Source organism: Cyanistes caeruleus, chromosome Z (assembly GCF_971803275.1).
Source record: "Cyanistes caeruleus chromosome Z, bCyaCae1.hap1.1, whole genome shotgun sequence".
Lineage (NCBI taxonomy): Eukaryota > Metazoa > Chordata > Aves > Passeriformes > Paridae > Cyanistes > Cyanistes caeruleus.
The window spans coordinates 8,514,743-8,530,998 of record NC_141732.1 but is presented as its reverse complement, the minus strand read 5'-3'; the positions used below and the strand labels follow the sequence as shown (position 1 = coordinate 8,530,998).

At 39.9% G+C, this 16,256-nt stretch overlaps 2 long non-coding RNA genes across 2 annotated transcripts; both read right to left on the bottom strand.

Moving 5' to 3' along the window:
- Window positions 1–334: 334 nt before the first annotated feature.
- On the bottom strand, window positions 335–14,873 carry LOC147648079 (uncharacterized). Its single transcript, XR_015280572.1, has 3 exons — window positions 14,806–14,873; window positions 1,450–1,489; window positions 335–420 (listed from the first exon to the last, which is right to left on the bottom strand). It is a non-coding gene; the product is annotated as an uncharacterized LOC147648079 (long non-coding RNA).
- Window positions 12,074–14,562, bottom strand: LOC147648080 (uncharacterized). The gene is made up of 2 exons (XR_015280578.1): window positions 14,479–14,562; window positions 12,074–13,608 (listed from the first exon to the last, which is right to left on the bottom strand). It is a non-coding gene; the product is annotated as an uncharacterized LOC147648080 (long non-coding RNA).
- Window positions 14,874–16,256: the final 1,383 nt, after the last annotated feature.

The window sequence follows — 16,256 nt, the reverse complement described above, 5'->3', positions numbered from 1 at the left end:
GGAAAAAAGTTTGACTTGAGAGGCCTGCTCTGATCTAGATTCCTGTGTTTCTGCAAGACTGTGATTCTGCTCAGTGTGGATGCAGGCCCACCAGGGACCATGCCTGGCAGCTCTTTGCCTTGTGTCTGGCTCAAGCTGTGTAGCTCCTTCTTCCACCCAGACAAACCAGCCTCATAAAGAGACACAAATAAACTGAGATTATTTTGATGTCAGTCACATGAGGAAGTTCTGTCATGTCTGGTTGTGGAGAGGAGTGCTTTCTCTTTGGAACACATGCCAGGGTAGTCACAATGAAAAGAAGGATCTTCATGCAGACCTGGGTTTAGTTTCCTTTCTGCTGATTGCCTAGTAGTCCTACTCAGTCCTCCCCAGGGCTGCTACAATTTTCAGGTCTGCTCACATGAAGTGCGAGTCTTCAGACTGTAAGCAGCAAACAAACATTCAAAGTGTCATTTCTCAGAATATCTGGGACCCATGTGCCCATGACATTCACTTTAGTATAGACAGAAAAGTTTAGTCACTTTTTTTAGATTTTTTTGAGCACTGTGCTCTGACTTACTCATGAAGAGTTATCAAATACTTTGTATTTAAATAAAATAAAAATAAGTCAAAGGAAAAGATGAGAAGACTGTAAAAACAAAATACAACATCAAAGCAGTACACTGAGAATGCAAGATTTGAGCTTAAAGGCATGCCAATATACCAACAGTACAACCCAGAAAACTGAAAAAAAAATCTAAAAAGGAACAAACAAGAAGCAAAAACCAAAACAAAACACACAAAAAAACCCCATAGAACTTAATATCAGTTCCTTTATGATGCCATGCTGGAGTTTAGGCTGTCTCAGGGTGCCAAGAGTGGGGCACAGCCCCTGAGCTAGGTGACAGGGGCTGCACCTTAGAGCTGCTGCTCCATGGCACATCAGGCGTCAGTGCACAGGAGAGATGAAGGGAAGGAGGAGGCTCTTGGTTTGGGTTCCAGGGAAAAGTTTATTCTTCAAAGTGACCAAGGACCAAAAAGTCCTGCGCACTACTGCGCACAGGGATTTGTATTTATTTGTATACGTATATATATATATATATATATATATATATATACTAGAACCGGGGGTTCAATCTCTGGACCAATAGGGAATCTGTGAGGGAGAAGTGAAAGGAGGGGATTACAATTGGGCAGCCAGTGGGGATAAAGGGTAGGTCACATGGACCAATGGGGCCTCGAAGGTTAGGGGAATTCCAGAGAGGAGGCACTGTCAGGGGTTGGGCTAACAAGGGATTGACAGGGAAGGTTCCCAAAGAAAGGGCGGGGCCACAATGATTGAAGGGTAAAAAGGATCCGGTTCCACTTAGGAATGAACTAACTTTGGCAATATGCTGTTTAACAGGAAACTATAAGCAAAATGAAAAAGCACCGCAACACTTTTATATTTCTGTTATATTTCTGGATTACCTATAAATCCTCTGCACATTTCTGCAAAAGACGTAGTAGCCTAGGAAAAAAAAAAATATGTGACTGACCATAAAACTTTCATTGGGAAAAGCAAGTCAAGTATTGCAAAATCCCTGGATATTTTCACAGCAGCAAGTCCAGACTACTGCTCCTTATGAAGCCACCTTCATACAGAAGGACTGTAATTTTCCTCTACACAGTGCTGCCATTCTTTTTCATCTGTTCCCTCCTGGTAGAAAGATAATGAGATCACTTGTTTCTTAGGTTGCTTGAACCATTATCCAGCAGTTTTTGCCACTTCCCATTGAATTTATATATTGAAAAAGAGTGACTTTGGAAGAGTATTACTAACCTTTGAGCTTTTGACTGGGCTTATGTTGTCAAAAAAATCCAGACTCCTTGTCTTTTAGTTTTGGATTTAAAATAAATGCATCACACATGTGAAGTGCTGCGACAAAAATACGTGATGCATTAGCTTTCATATTTAAAAAGGTCCTGCTTTACATTGTGGGTTCTTTTGATACCCCAGAAAATAAATTCCTGAGGTAATATAATGGACTTTTTTTCATACTATTATTTTAATGAATGCTGGATCCTGCATGGGAAGATTTGGATTCATTTTGCTGTTTTTGTTTTGAAGCAAAATAAAAACCAAAAAGGTGAGAGAAAAGCAAAGAGATCAACATCAGGACTAAGAGAACAGTCTCAGTATGGACTAGGCCTTCTAGATCTGCTTTTAAGCTTCTCTTTTTATCTGATTTTCTGCTCTTGCTGTTGCTTCCACTTAAAGGTGATTATAGGTGATAAGAGCAATTGCAAATACTAAAAAATTACCAGCAGCATGCAACTTACAGTCTTCTAATGCCACTATCACTTGGTCCTTCTTGGAAACAGAGTAAAATCTCATCTACATCCATATTGCCAACATTTTATATTTTGAAAGGAAAGGATGAGCATATATGCAACCCAGTGTCAGAAAGCAATTTACTGTCTGTGCTTATAAAATAGGCATTCATGCAAATGACAATAATAATTGTTAATTTATTTAAATCAGAGCTTTCTATTCCCTATTACTGGCAGAGAATTTTGGTGGTTTTCAGTCTGATCTTTGAACTAAATAATAAAACTAAATAATAAAAAATGGGATTCACTTTTCTGTGCAAAAACATGCATCTGTTGCAGCAGATAACAACGCCGAAAAACCCGTGGCTCTCCACTGCAGGGTAAATGCCTAAGCCAGGCTTCTCTTATTTAAAGTGAAAGTTTCTAATTGAAAAAATTTCCCAACAACCTCTGTGTTATTATGTATATCCCTTATATCATATTCATCCTTACCCCTTTGTTCCCCCCCAGAAACCTTAAACTGTTGGCTCTGAGTCTTGACCCTGCCCCTCACTTTGTCCATATAAACCTGTGATCCTTGCTATTCCCTGGAGTTCTCATCCCTGACCCCTTTGTTGGAACAGCTCCAATGAGGAGCCTGCTGTGGAACTCAGCCACTGTGGAACTCAGACAAGGGTTCTGCCTCTCTCTTTCTCTCCTGTGCCTCCTGCCCTGGGTCCAGAGCAGCTTCACAAAGGAGCTGGTCACTGACAGCTGCTTGCAGTGCCAGTGCTCCCAGGGGTGCCCTTTTAAGGGTGCTTACTCCTTGGAAGGACAAGGTATCCCCATTCCATCAGGGTCTGAGCTAGGCCACCACATCATATATCAAGTCCAAATTATAACACTGCCCCTCAGAGTGACTGCTAGCTCTCCCATCATGGTGCTACCTGGAAACTGCACTCGTACATATTCAGCTATGAAAGAAAGTACTTTTATACAAAGGATCTATGACAGTACCCTGTCAACCCAGCCTGAAATTCTTTTGCTCTGTTAGAGCACTTTATTAATTACTAATTTCTGAGAGCAGCCTTTCAGCCAGTGGTATGTGAATGTACCAATAATTTAATTTAGAACATGTTTTACTAGTTTGCTTTACAAATTGTCAAAGGCAGTAGCAGTAAAGTTTTGGTAAAAGGCCATGGATATAACAGCTGTTTCTTACTTTTTCTGCTATGACTGCCCCTCCATCAGGAATTAAATTCAATTGATTTGACGTGATTTGTTCTATATAAATCATGCAGGCTCTGTCTTACTGCTTTATTATCCAAATACTTTGAAACAGTCACATACAAGTTTTTCCTATATCTTCCCAGGAATCTGTTTTGAATGGGACTGTGACTCTTCACATTGTCCCTTCCACATGCCTTTTTTAGAGATAAATAATACAGTGGACTTTCTTCCACCCTTCCTTTTTCTTTGAAGAGATCTTGAAAATAATTGGGGTTTACAGAGTGCTGGCTGGAATGCACACAAATTGTTTGATATTCTTTCAAGACTCTTTCTCCCATTTCCCTGTCAGTTCTTTGACTCCTAGCTAAAGCTATGTTTTGTTCAGGCAACAATCATAAATAAGCTCAAATCGCCTTTCTGTGAAGAAGGAAGCGAAAGAGAGATGAATGCTCCAGCCTTCTCTTCTTTATTCTTTTACTATTATTATTTATTATTTTTCTTTATTTCCTTTCCCTCTAGTTAAATTGCTAAATTACAAATTTATTTATAGCCCCCCCCACCAAGTTTACTTTACACATTTTTTTCAGTCTCTGCAACACACTTTTCCTCATTTACTGCCTTAGTTGTTTTTTTTTTATTTACAGTTACATGCTCAGGTTAATCCTTTAAATTCATGTGTCATTTAGTTGTAGCTTTTTAATAACAAATAATGTAATTATTTTTAATAACAATGTAATTCAGGCCCATCATCTTTCCAGAAAGAATTCAGCTTAAGCTGAATTCAATCCTTGCAATTTCTGCATATAAGAAAGGACCTAAGCAGAGGACGTCCCCACCAGTGTTGTAACATGAAGGCTGCAGTGGGATTGTTTTTCCCAGAACTCAAATACTGCTTTGCCCTCAGCCCTGTGTCACCTCTTCCTAAACACTCCTGTGCTGAACACACAATTCCTCAGCGACTCTGGCACATGGAACCCAAGCAACTGGGGAAAGGCTGATGGGCAGCAATCAACATGGCTTTTTGTAGACACAATATGTGACTTCTCCCCATTAGCAACAGAGCAACACACTCCTAGTAAAATTTTGTATGAGAATAAACCAAAGAGGTAAGCTAGACCTGTGAATTCTAGTGACAAATGGTATCCCAAAAACTACATCAGTCAAGTCCAATGTTTGTTTCCATCTTCCTTTCTGCAGAAACTGCCATTAAATATCGAACAGTTTCCATGAGTATCCCTTGACTGTCACCTCAGATAAAGTAATAGTGTTTTCCAATCTCCTGTACCTTGGCAGAATAGAATACATATTTAAGAACTGACATCAAAACATTAGTTCCTATTTCAACTGACAAAACACTGGAACCAATTACTGACTTGGACAGAAGGAATGGGTATTTGCGCGTGATCTGTGGTTATTTGAGCTATGGAAACCATAAATTGGGGCATTCCAAGGGACAATGGGACCTTTGTCCAACTCTTCTTTTACTGACAATTCTAGTGAGACTGATTTTTCTGATGTAAGGGCCACTGATGCACCCATACAGGTTTATATGAAGTCCAGGTTAGTTTCAGGGTGTCACACTCATCTAGACAAAGATCTAAAAAAACTAAAAGTTTGTCTCCAGCCTCAAACCCCATTGAGATAAAATGTCTCTCCCCCAGAGGACTGTTCTCACCCTTACCATGAATGGTTTAGTGGTAGCAACACAACCCTCAGGTCCCTCGAAGCTGACAGGATGTAAACTATGGAAGCTATCACTGTGGCCACTGAGACCTGATAGGGTGTCCAAGGATGGTACAAGAGTCTAATTGGGAGGCCAACAGAATCTGGAAATTGCCATCACACCTGCTCTGGTATTGGTGAGTCCAGTGAGCATGATGGTCTTGCCAAGATGTCTCAGGGCATGGGTGAATTCTGGTTGTCTGCTGCTGATCTTCCTTGGTCCATGCAATGAGAGAGTCACCAGAGGTGTTACAGTCTGGCTCTGGTAACAGAAATGCTTGTGCAGTGGTTAATCCTTTGGGTATAAAACATGGGGGGTCAGGACAACAAGTACAGTAATTTCTTGTGATGATGTTACTGATAACACTGGTGGTAGAACACAAATTCTCTCAGGGCTGGTTCTATTCATCCCCACAATCAAAAACTCATGTGGCTGTTGTTCTAGGCGCAATTGTCCTATCAAAATAGTATGATGTACAGAATCTGTGAGAATCACTGTCTGGGCAGTTGACAGCTCCAGACAGGTACCTGGGGGCACTGTGGCAGGCAGGTCAGAGAGAAGACACTGCAGCTGCAGACCTGCTGGTCGCTGATGATCTCTGGCACGGATGACAGAGGTGCTTGTGTCCTCATGCACCACTACCTCACACTCTGCTGACTGTTCCCCGACCAGTAGCAACAACATCCCTGTGCTTGGTGCAATCTGTTAGTCCCATGACAATGCCCTCTGCACCCTCAGTGTTTCAGAAATGACCTTTGTTTTAATTTTGGGCAGCCCTTGGCAAAGTGTCCCTCCTTAACACAGTTGTGGCAAGGTCTCGGTTTTTGGTTCTGCTGCTTTTCAGCATTCTCTTGGAAAGCTGTTAATATGTCAGCCAGGACTTGTGCTTGAAGCACAGCAGTGTGTTTGGGAGTGCCTAGGCGATTGCATGCATCCATCATTTGAGCTATGGTAGGCTCAGGCTCTGGTGGAAGCACATGCAATATTTTTTTACATTCCAGGTTGGCGTTTGCTAGGGCTAGCCACTTGAATATTCTTCTCCGGGGTCAGGCTGTTCAGGTAAAAGCAGTTTATTATTTAGGTAGAGGGAGGAAGGGATCCATTTACGCTGCCAGCCACAGCATAAACGTGCTCAAAGAGAGAGAGAGAGTGGAGAGAGGAGTTGGGGAGCATGAGGGAAGGAGGCAGGAGAGAGTAAGAGACGAGTAAAAGCAGGGAATGAAAGAAGTAAGAGAGAGCGAGTTAAGAGAGGCTAAGAGAGGAGTGGGTAAGAGAGTGTAAGAAGTTAAGTAAGAGAGTAAGAGTAAAAAAGAGGTGGAGAAGTTAAGAGAGGGTAAAAGTAAGAGCAGAGCTTAAGAGGAGGTATGAAGTTAAGAGAGCATGAGTTAAAAGAGCGAAGTTCTTGTTAGAATACATTTTATCTTTTTCTATAGTGAATATTCTAATTCCCAGTAACCAACCACTACATGACTGTCATGGAGTTACTTTACCTTTAAGGGAGTTGGAGTTGCTGGGAAGTGCTTGGAGTCTTTTCTCCTGACCAATTCTCGGTCATTGCTGGGAATTGACAGCAGTTTAGGCCATTGAAAAGTGGGATCAACTTGTGAACCCTAACTTAAAGTGTAAAAGCAGAGCTCTCTGGATTCTCTTTGTTTCCTGGCTGGAAGGGTGGCGGAGCTCCAGGCCTCCCGTCCCTGCCCAGGCCATGCGGCCGGGCGGGGATGGGGCCGGGCCTGCCCCGTCTCCCGGCCGGGAGATGGGGGGGCCTGGGGAAGGTTTTCCTCGGGCCCCGGGCCGGGCCGAGCCCATCTCTGGCTCGGCTGCAGGTTTTGCTGTAACTACATTCACTAGAAACTGCCCAGTGAAGAAAGAGAGAGGCCCTGGACTTGCAGTGGGCTGGAGCAGCGACTACACGCTCCAGAACAGCCATGAGGAACTTTCCATCGCAGACGGCTCCAGCTCCGGTTCGGCAGAGATCACCGAACCATCTACAAAAGCCTGGGCAAGATGTTAACTCTTTCATTACCCAGATGAGACTTGCGGATTAATCTTTTTATCCAGAGAGAGAAAAAGAGAGTGATCAACATGAAAAGAGACTTTATAAACTACCAGTGACAGGAAAGAAAAGAAGCTTCAGGAAAGGTAGAGAATTAGGAAGATGCTTTAATTAAGCTGAAATATCTCCCTATTAAAACTATGGAGATGGACAATGAAGTCCTGAAAAGAACTCCTTTAATTAATGATACAGGATCTAGAGAGGAATAGTGTTCAAAGTGTAAATTTGAGTAAAGAGTAATTATAGTATAGTGAAGTGCTGGGAGATTTGAAGCCTTGAGAGGCAATGAGAAAACTGTTTTCTGGTGAAGCTCACAGAAACAGATGAAGAAGACTTTTTTTTGCCTTTGAATAACTTATCCTGAAAAATGCTATCTCTAGACTCATGGCCCATACACACTTCAGAGTGATGTGAAAATGGGAGGAGTGAACTCTAATAATAGCAGCTCTGAGCAGCCAACATTAGGGCAATAGAAAACTATAACAAAAATAGTTTTCTTGTGAGAAACTCCATAAATTAACAGGAAGAAACTTCTGTTTCTCTATAAAGACTGGTGAAAAGACTAGCAAGAATTGTGACTGTTTTAACCATCAAAGTTCCAGAGTTTTTGTCTCTGTTGTCATGTGAACGGGGAAGTGGTGGGTAGATAGGGGATGGAAGGGTTTTTCTGGAGGTTTATTCTGGTGTTCTTGTTGTTGTAGTTTGTCAATAAACTTTCTTTTTTTTCCCTTTTAAGTTGTATGCCTGTTTTGCTCTTGTTCTAATCCATATCTCACAGCAAGAAGTAATTTTCTTAGTTATTGGTTTAAAACCACGACAATGACACACATTCTATAGAATTTACATATAGCCTATAAGAACTACTACATTACCATACAATGTTACATTTTAAACTCTAAAAGCTACCTTTCAAATTCTTCTCTTGCTGCTTGACCTTTGGATTCACTATCAATGGAAGGGTATTGTTCAGTCAACAAGGATTCTCCTTCAGCTGGCTAGGCTATTGTTCTTTGGTTCTATAGTAACTAACACTCAGTTTCCTATAGCTCAAAGCTAGTTTTCATTTCTATTTCAATCCTAGGTTTCATATTTTCAGAATCTTTTGCTAAACAATCATATTCATAAGGTTTCCCTGTTTCATCTTCCCCAACAAAGGTGCAGCAATCCCAGGCTGTTCCAAATTATTTGATTTTTTCCTCCTTGTCTTTCTCTTCTGATTTTAATGTTTCCAAAATCAGCCAAAGAATAGGAAGGAATTTTTGAGTGGAGCTCAAGGAGTGTCTTTTAGTTGCCAAATTCTACAACTTTATGCCTACCAAGTCCCAAAATGCTGATGTTATGACATTGGGCGCAGTAGCATTGGGAGAACTTTTGAAAGCCCATTTGATTGTATTTTTCAGTTCTTGCTTTTCAAATTTCTTACCCTGGGGTGCTAGTTAGCACTGAAAAAAATGATAGACATTGCTCTCTTCTACAGACATCCGCAAGCCCATCTTTGGGAAATTAAAGCACGGGTTTTTCAAAGATACTGGCAAACTCTCAGAGGTTATTGGGAAACTCTGGGGACCCTGTAATGGTAAGCTAAAGGAATAATGTCTGGGTGATGGAGCAGATGCTTCCTTTCTCTTTCCTACTCTGCATGTCTTCCTTCTGTCTATGATAGGGAACTGCACCCCCATCTGTGGGGCTCCTCCCCAGTCGCTTGGGCTGCTTTCCCCCAAACACTCAAGCCACTGAAGTCTCTGAAGTCTTTGGCAGGTTGCCAGGCCTGGCATGGATTCCAGCAAGGGCAATCCAAAAAAATCAAGAAGGCTAAGGCCTAATCATCTTAAGGGATCCTGATATTCCCAACAGGTCCCTTGAATATCAGGAGACCCTGTTTGGGCACCACCTGTAACACAGCGGGCCCAGATGGCACGGCTGGCTGTCACCTTCGGACTATCAGCAAAAGGTCCTGAGGTGGTGAACAAATAGAGTGACAGGCACAATTTAGTGACCTGAAAATAAAAGAGACTTTCATAGACAAAACAATGAACATACAGAAGCCGACCACAGTATGGGGTGCACTAAAAAGGTGAGGTCCAGGATGGAAACAGTAACTTATATAGGGTAGGTAAAGGGTGGACTCCAAGGGAAGGGTTCCAATGGGAAGTGAGGGTTAGGAATATTAAAATTAATGCAGCAAATACAAACCAATAACAACAGGGGAAACAAAGAAATATCTAGAAACATTAACATAAGAATTCCCAGGGGGCAATGTAGGTGAATTTTTACTCACACTAATTAAGGGCATTTTCCCCACAGCTTTAGGCAAAGGCCTTCATCTTGCTCAACCCCAACAGAAGTACTTGTTAATTTGCTAACTTTGTCAACCACTCCATTACATAGTTAGGTAAAATAGACATGAACTTTGAACCTTTGCTTCCCTTTAATTACCCAGTTCACATATTGAAAAGTACATTAAAGTACCTTAGTGTAAGTAAGTGTGACCTGATTTTGAGGGGTTTGTGATGTATTTTCCTCAAGCATCAAAGAATTTGAGAATCTTGAATATATATTATATTTAAACTTTTTAACCTTGGCACATAAACATGGTTAGGTATAGCTCAAAAATCACTTGTTTCTAGAAAGATCTTAATATGTTCTACAGATTTTTGAAAATATTAGTTTATTAGGTTGCCCATTTGTATTTTTAATTTCTGTAAGACATTAAAAAAAAAGTTTTATTTCTTTCTCAATTTGCTAACCCAGTTTTGTGATAGTGTTAAAAATGTGAATTTATAGGTCTTAAACATTATAATATGGTGTGCTAACTGAAAACTTAACTGGATGTCATGGAGTTACTTTACTTTTAAGGGAGTTGGAGTTGCTGGGAAGTGCTTGGAGTCTTTTCTCCTGACCAATTATCGGTCATTGCTGGGAATTGACAGCAGTTTAGGCTATTGAAAAGTGGGATCAACTTGTGAACCCTACCTTAAAATGTAAAAGCAGAGCTCTCTGGGTTCTCTTTGTTTCCTGGCTGTGGAGGGTGGCGGAGCTCCAGGCCTCCCGTCCCTGCCCAGGCCATGCGGCCGGGCGGGGATGGGGCCGGGCCTGCCCCGTCTCCCGGCCGGGAGATGGGGGCGCCTGGGGAAGGTTTTCTCCGGGCCGGGCCGAGCCGATCTCTGGCTCGGCTGCAGGTTTTGCTGTAACTACATTCACTAGAAACTGCCCAGTGAAGAAAGAGAGAGGCCCTGGACTTGCAGCGAGTTAGAGCAGCGACCACACGCTCCAGAGCAGCCATGAGGAACTTTCCATCACAGACGGCTCCAGCTCCTGTTCGGCAGAGATCTCCGAACCATCTACAAAAACCTGGGCAAGATGTTAACTCTTTCATTACCCAGATGAGACTTGCGGATTAATCTTTTTATCCAGAGAGAGAGAGAGAGAGAGATCAACATGAAAAGAGACTTTATAAACTACCAGTGACAGGAAAGAAAAGAAGCTTCAGGAAAAGTAGAGAATTAAGAAGATGCTTTAATTAAGCTGAAATATCTCCCTGTTAAAACTATGGAGATGGACAATGAAGTCCTGAAAAGAACTCCTTTAATTCATGATATAGGATCTAGAGAGGAATAGTGTTCAAAGTGTAAATTTGAGTAAAGAGTAATTATAGTATAAAGAAGTACTGGGAGATTAAAAGCCTTGAGAGGCCATGAGAAAACTGTTGAGAGATTTGAAGCCCTGAGAGGCCATGAGAAAACTGTTTTCTGGTGAAGCTCACAGAAACAGATGAAGAAGACTTTTTTTGCCTTTGAATAACCTATCCTTAAAAATGCTATCTCTAGACGCATGGCCCATACACACTTCAGAGTGATGTGAGAATGGGAGGAGTGAACTCTAATAATAGCAGCTCTAGACAGCTAACATTAGGGCAATAGAAAACTATAACAAAAATAGTTTTCTTGTGAGAATCTCCATAAATTAACAGGAAGAAACTTCTGTTTCTCTATAAAGACTGGTGAACATACTAGCAAGAATTGGGACTGTTTTAACCATCAGAGTTCCAGAGTTTTTGTCTCTGTTGTCATGTGAACAAGAGAATAGTGGGTGGATAGGGGATGGAAAGGTTTTTCTGGAAGTTTATTCTGGTGTTCTTATTATTGTGGTTTGTCAATAAACTTTCTTTTTTTTCCCTTTTAAGTTGTATGCCTGTTTTGCTCTTATTCTAATCCATATCTCACAGCAAGAAGTAAGTAATTTTCTTAGTTAGTGGTTTAAAACCACGACACTGGAATACTATTGGTGAATTCCTTAGTCATTAATTTCCCAAGCATAATTTAGCAATGCATTAAAAATAGCAAGATTTTTCATCCATCAATACATAAATCTCTAAATAACTGTCCATACATTTTTGCTTTTCATTATATTTCAGTGAACAATTTACTTCAATGAGCTTTAAATTCTGTTTGCTGTAAGAGGAAGTTTGCCTTGGATATTAGGAAGCAGTTCTTTGCATTGAGCATGGAGAGACTCTGGCATAGTTTGCCCACAGAAGCTGTGGCTGCCCCATGCCTGGGGGAGTTCAAGACCAGGTTGGATGGGGCTCTGAGGAACCTGGGGTAGTGGAAGGTGTCCTTGTCCATGGAATTGGATGGGCTTTTGGGTCCCTTCCAACCCACGCCATTCTATGACTCGATGAGTCCATGAACGGGTGACATTGTTTCTAGCTGTGTCCAGGGCTCATTTGGAGACCTGCATGCCTTCACTGTTTTGTCTGTAGTCATTTACCTAGCCAGTCCTATAAGATCATCTTTGAAAAGAGTATCAGTTTTTATTACGATTTTTGCCATTATACTCAATGGCAAATTCAAAGTCATTACAAGTTTAAACTTTCTTACTAGCATTAAAGAGATGCAGATAAGAATGTTATGATTTTGTTCTTTCCATCCACAGCAATAATTTTGCTGAACTATTACCCTTCCTACCAAGATAACCATTATGACATCAAAGAAAAAACTTAATAACTTATGGCATCTAGTTCAACCTACAAAAACCCAGAGTTCCCAGATTACATAATGAATGAATGAACTGTATCTTTCCATCTCAATTATGGAACCTTCCCACAGTTCACTGACAGCTTCAGGTCTGCCAAAAACTTTATAAATGCTACAGTATGAGAAGCATTGTACATACATTTGATCAATTCCTGACTTGTGTTTTAGCTTTCCCAAGAAAACATACATGGCAGACCAGTCATGAAAGTGGGATGCATTTAGGCTCTCCTCTTTCTAAACCTGCCTTCCTTCCCTTCAGCTTTCCATTGGTGTAGGGCTCCTATTGCCACATCAGGTGTCACAGGTACAATTGACAGAAAAAGATACTCTAGTCTATTAATTTATTTATGCCACTGAACAACAATTGTGTAAACCTGCTGCTCTGGATCCTGACTTATAACCAGGAGTCCCTCAGGTTAAGACTGTTTAAGAAAGGTCCTTCTGTTATCTGTCCATCCTTTACCAGTGGCACAAATACCCGACAGCTGCAGCTTCTAAACTGTGGGGGTGATTATGGTTCCTTTTCAAAGTTATGCTTTGAGCAGTGGTGTTTTAAGGTCTGGCTGCTGAGAAGGTGAGCTGTCTGCAGAGCAGGGAGAAATGGAGCTTCTCATGAGACTTCCCAAGTTAGGCTTCCATTGCTTGTCAGTCTGACCCTGCAGTCTTTGATTCACACCAATGGTTAGCAGTGAAAAGATCTTTAGAGTATTTAAAGCTGTTCAGTTCCCCTCTATCTTCAATTCTATGTTTAATTAAATAGAAGCCATTTTCCTTTAATAAATTTTTCTCAAAACATAGTTTCTTTTCCAATAAATAAAACCAAGTACATATAAATTACGCTTTCATAGGTTCTAGCAGTGGCAATATAATTTCTCATTCCTGAATCACAAAACACATTAAAAAACCCTTAATTTACTGATGATATTGATCAGTCTTTTTTATGCATAAAATTGCTTAGATTTACATATCTTATTTTAAAGCTAAGATTGGTGTACTGTGCAGGAAATAAAAATAGGCCACACTTTTGTCACAATCCAACAAAAATGTAAATATCCATGCTTCCTTTACCTAGAAATGTTTAAGCAAAATGTGCTGTGTCATTGCTGAGACTGCTGAAAGAGCTAATCACACTGAAAGAATCTAATTCTGTAGCACTCCAACCCTGAAAAATCTGGGAATGTGGCAACAGTGCAGCGAGAAGAGTCTTGCTGAGCAGCTGAACATTTCATTTTGAGTGATGAGGGGCTCTGCTGGGCTGGAATTCATCCACAGTTCTGCTGATTTTCTGAACTCTGTGGAAGCAGAGAAGCAGAATCATCAGCCTGTGATGAAACTTTTAATCTCCCTGTAATTCAGAAAGCTAGCCCAGCTGGCTTTGAACTCATCAAAACTCAAAATACGCACTTGCAGCAGACCTTTTAAGATTAAGCCTGTTTTATCTGAATACTGTATGTTTTCTGATCATAAGTACAGAAAGCTCTTTCAGAGATGCCAAATCTTTCTGTAGTTAAATAGTTTCCTTTTATGCATGTAATATTTTTGGATCAAATAGGTTCTATAAAAGCAATAAGGATCCCTTTGCATTCTCAGTGAAGAAAAATGCTTTTCCTCGAGGAAGCTGAAGAGCTCTAAAAAAGCATAAGCTCAATCATACTAAGTTTAATGGGAAGGGAATGATATTTTTTACCCAGCTCTTCATTTTATCACTATGTTCTAAGGTAAAAAATAGTACTGAGGCTCCTCTGCATAGAAATTAAAACCTTTTTTGGCAATGTGTGATCTCTTAGTGACTACCTACCTACCTGATTGATGTTTAAGAATTTATTATCCTTACCTGGAGTGTAACACACTTAATTGGGTATTAAGTTAAAATTAGTAAAATTATTACTTTTTCAAAGATAAATATTCCATATTTAAACCTGGTTCCTTAGCCCAGGGGGTTTGCTATTTTAGTGCTATGTCATGATATCAGGAGTATTTGTATAGACAGGAACTAGAAATATAAATGCATTTATGCATTTATTAATGTGATTTATGCTGAGTGCTAACACCCCAGCAGAACTGTAATCCCCTTTGCCCCTGTATGCTAAGTAATTTTGTTTTGGAAATAAATGTCATCATTATCATAAGGTAAATGAGATTTAAAATGTTAAACTACTTACTTTGTTCCTTCTTGCTTACTTCAGAACTGCTTAGAAGTCAAAGGCTGATGACAGTGTCAGGTGAACAAGAAATATTTTTGTTTTCTAAAGAATATTAACATATGGAACTATGCTTAAAAAGTGGGCAACATTACTGAAATTATATTACATTAAGCATTGAATAGCCATTCATTTTGCAAGACTGTGACTAGTTTATAATGCATATAGTCTTGTTTCAGCCTCATGTAGAATAATCACATGCCTGTCTTAGAAGAGTTTTGTTGCCAGATGAAAAATCATTTGCACCTGGTGAGTTAACACAATGCTTATTCTTCAAAACCCACTGACCTGTGGAACCACAGAATGCTCATTCTGTTGGAAGGAGAACAAGAAAGCAACCAGCTCAGCTGTGCCAACTTTTGCCAGTTCACCAGGTGGTCAGGTGTGATTTTGGGGAGAAAGATTCCCAGGACAGCAGAACATGAGGAGAGGGAAGAAAACACATGTTAATTATTTTGAGGAAATGTTTATCATATATATGTTTTATACAATTCCAGAAAAATCAATGGATACATATGTAAAATATAGTATATGAACAGGAGCTTTTGCTATAATCAATATGCACAACCTCTAGAGGAGATATCCCCTCATGCACCAGGTCAAATAAAGAATGCCTGCTTTTTAATGCTACATTGGTATTATGGAGTTTTATTTTTACTCATTTTTGGTAAGAGTTTCACCACATGGCTGTCATCCACACACAGCACAATAAACCCAAAGTTTATCCTTAGTATAGAATTTCTAGGTAGGATCACATTGCAAAATAAGGACTAGCAATTAATAGCACTAACTAGATTTAGGAGAAGATGGATCTGTAGAAATATTAAGAGAGCCTCAGGACGTGGGTTGTGAAATTTATATCAGTTTATAGGTTGAAGGCATCCCCCCATTATTTTCTGTAAAACTAGTAATATAGTTAGGACAGTTTTATTGATTTCTTAGTTAAAAGAAAATGTATGGGCCACAATTTTCAGAGACACAGAGACATGGCAGGCACATAGTGCTCCATGGATAGATGTTCCAAATTTTGAGCCTACCAACAAATGTTGTTAATAGTATGACATCCATATTACAATAATTACAGAAAAGTTGAAAAACATTGGTTTCTGTCTATTCTCATTTCAGATTTTAAACTGGTGTTTTCAGAGCGGACAATATGTTTTTCCTCCTTTGCAGATTCAGGTGTAAGGAAGGACATGGAAACAAGCAGTTGTTGTGACATGTGACCTACATTCCCTCTGTAATTTTTTGCATTTAAAATCCTTTCTTGACTTCTGCCCTAGCAAAATAAGTGCTGCCACTTTAGGAAATTATGTGATATAATTATAAAAGGATAAACCATGTTCTTTTTATTTCTGTGCCAGCAACCTTTTTTTTTTTTGAGAACTATGGCAGTTAGTGAACTGTGTCAAACTACAATAAACTGATAGCAGAAATAATGTATAAAAGTAGAACAAAAAGAACGAAAAATAACTATGTGTCTTACATTAAAGAAATTTATATTATTAGATAGCAGTATACCATGATACTGTCAATTGTGAGAATTCAAAACCAAAAAGCCAGTCACATAAAAAAATATACCACTGACTTTAATGAACATTAAAACAATGACAGCAACAAATTATTTCCTTTTCCACCTCCCAAAGTACATGTCAATTCAAGGAACATGTTCCTATGAGAATTTAATCTGAAAGGGAAGAAGTGGTGCATCAAACTAGCAGCTAAAAGAGATAAACAAT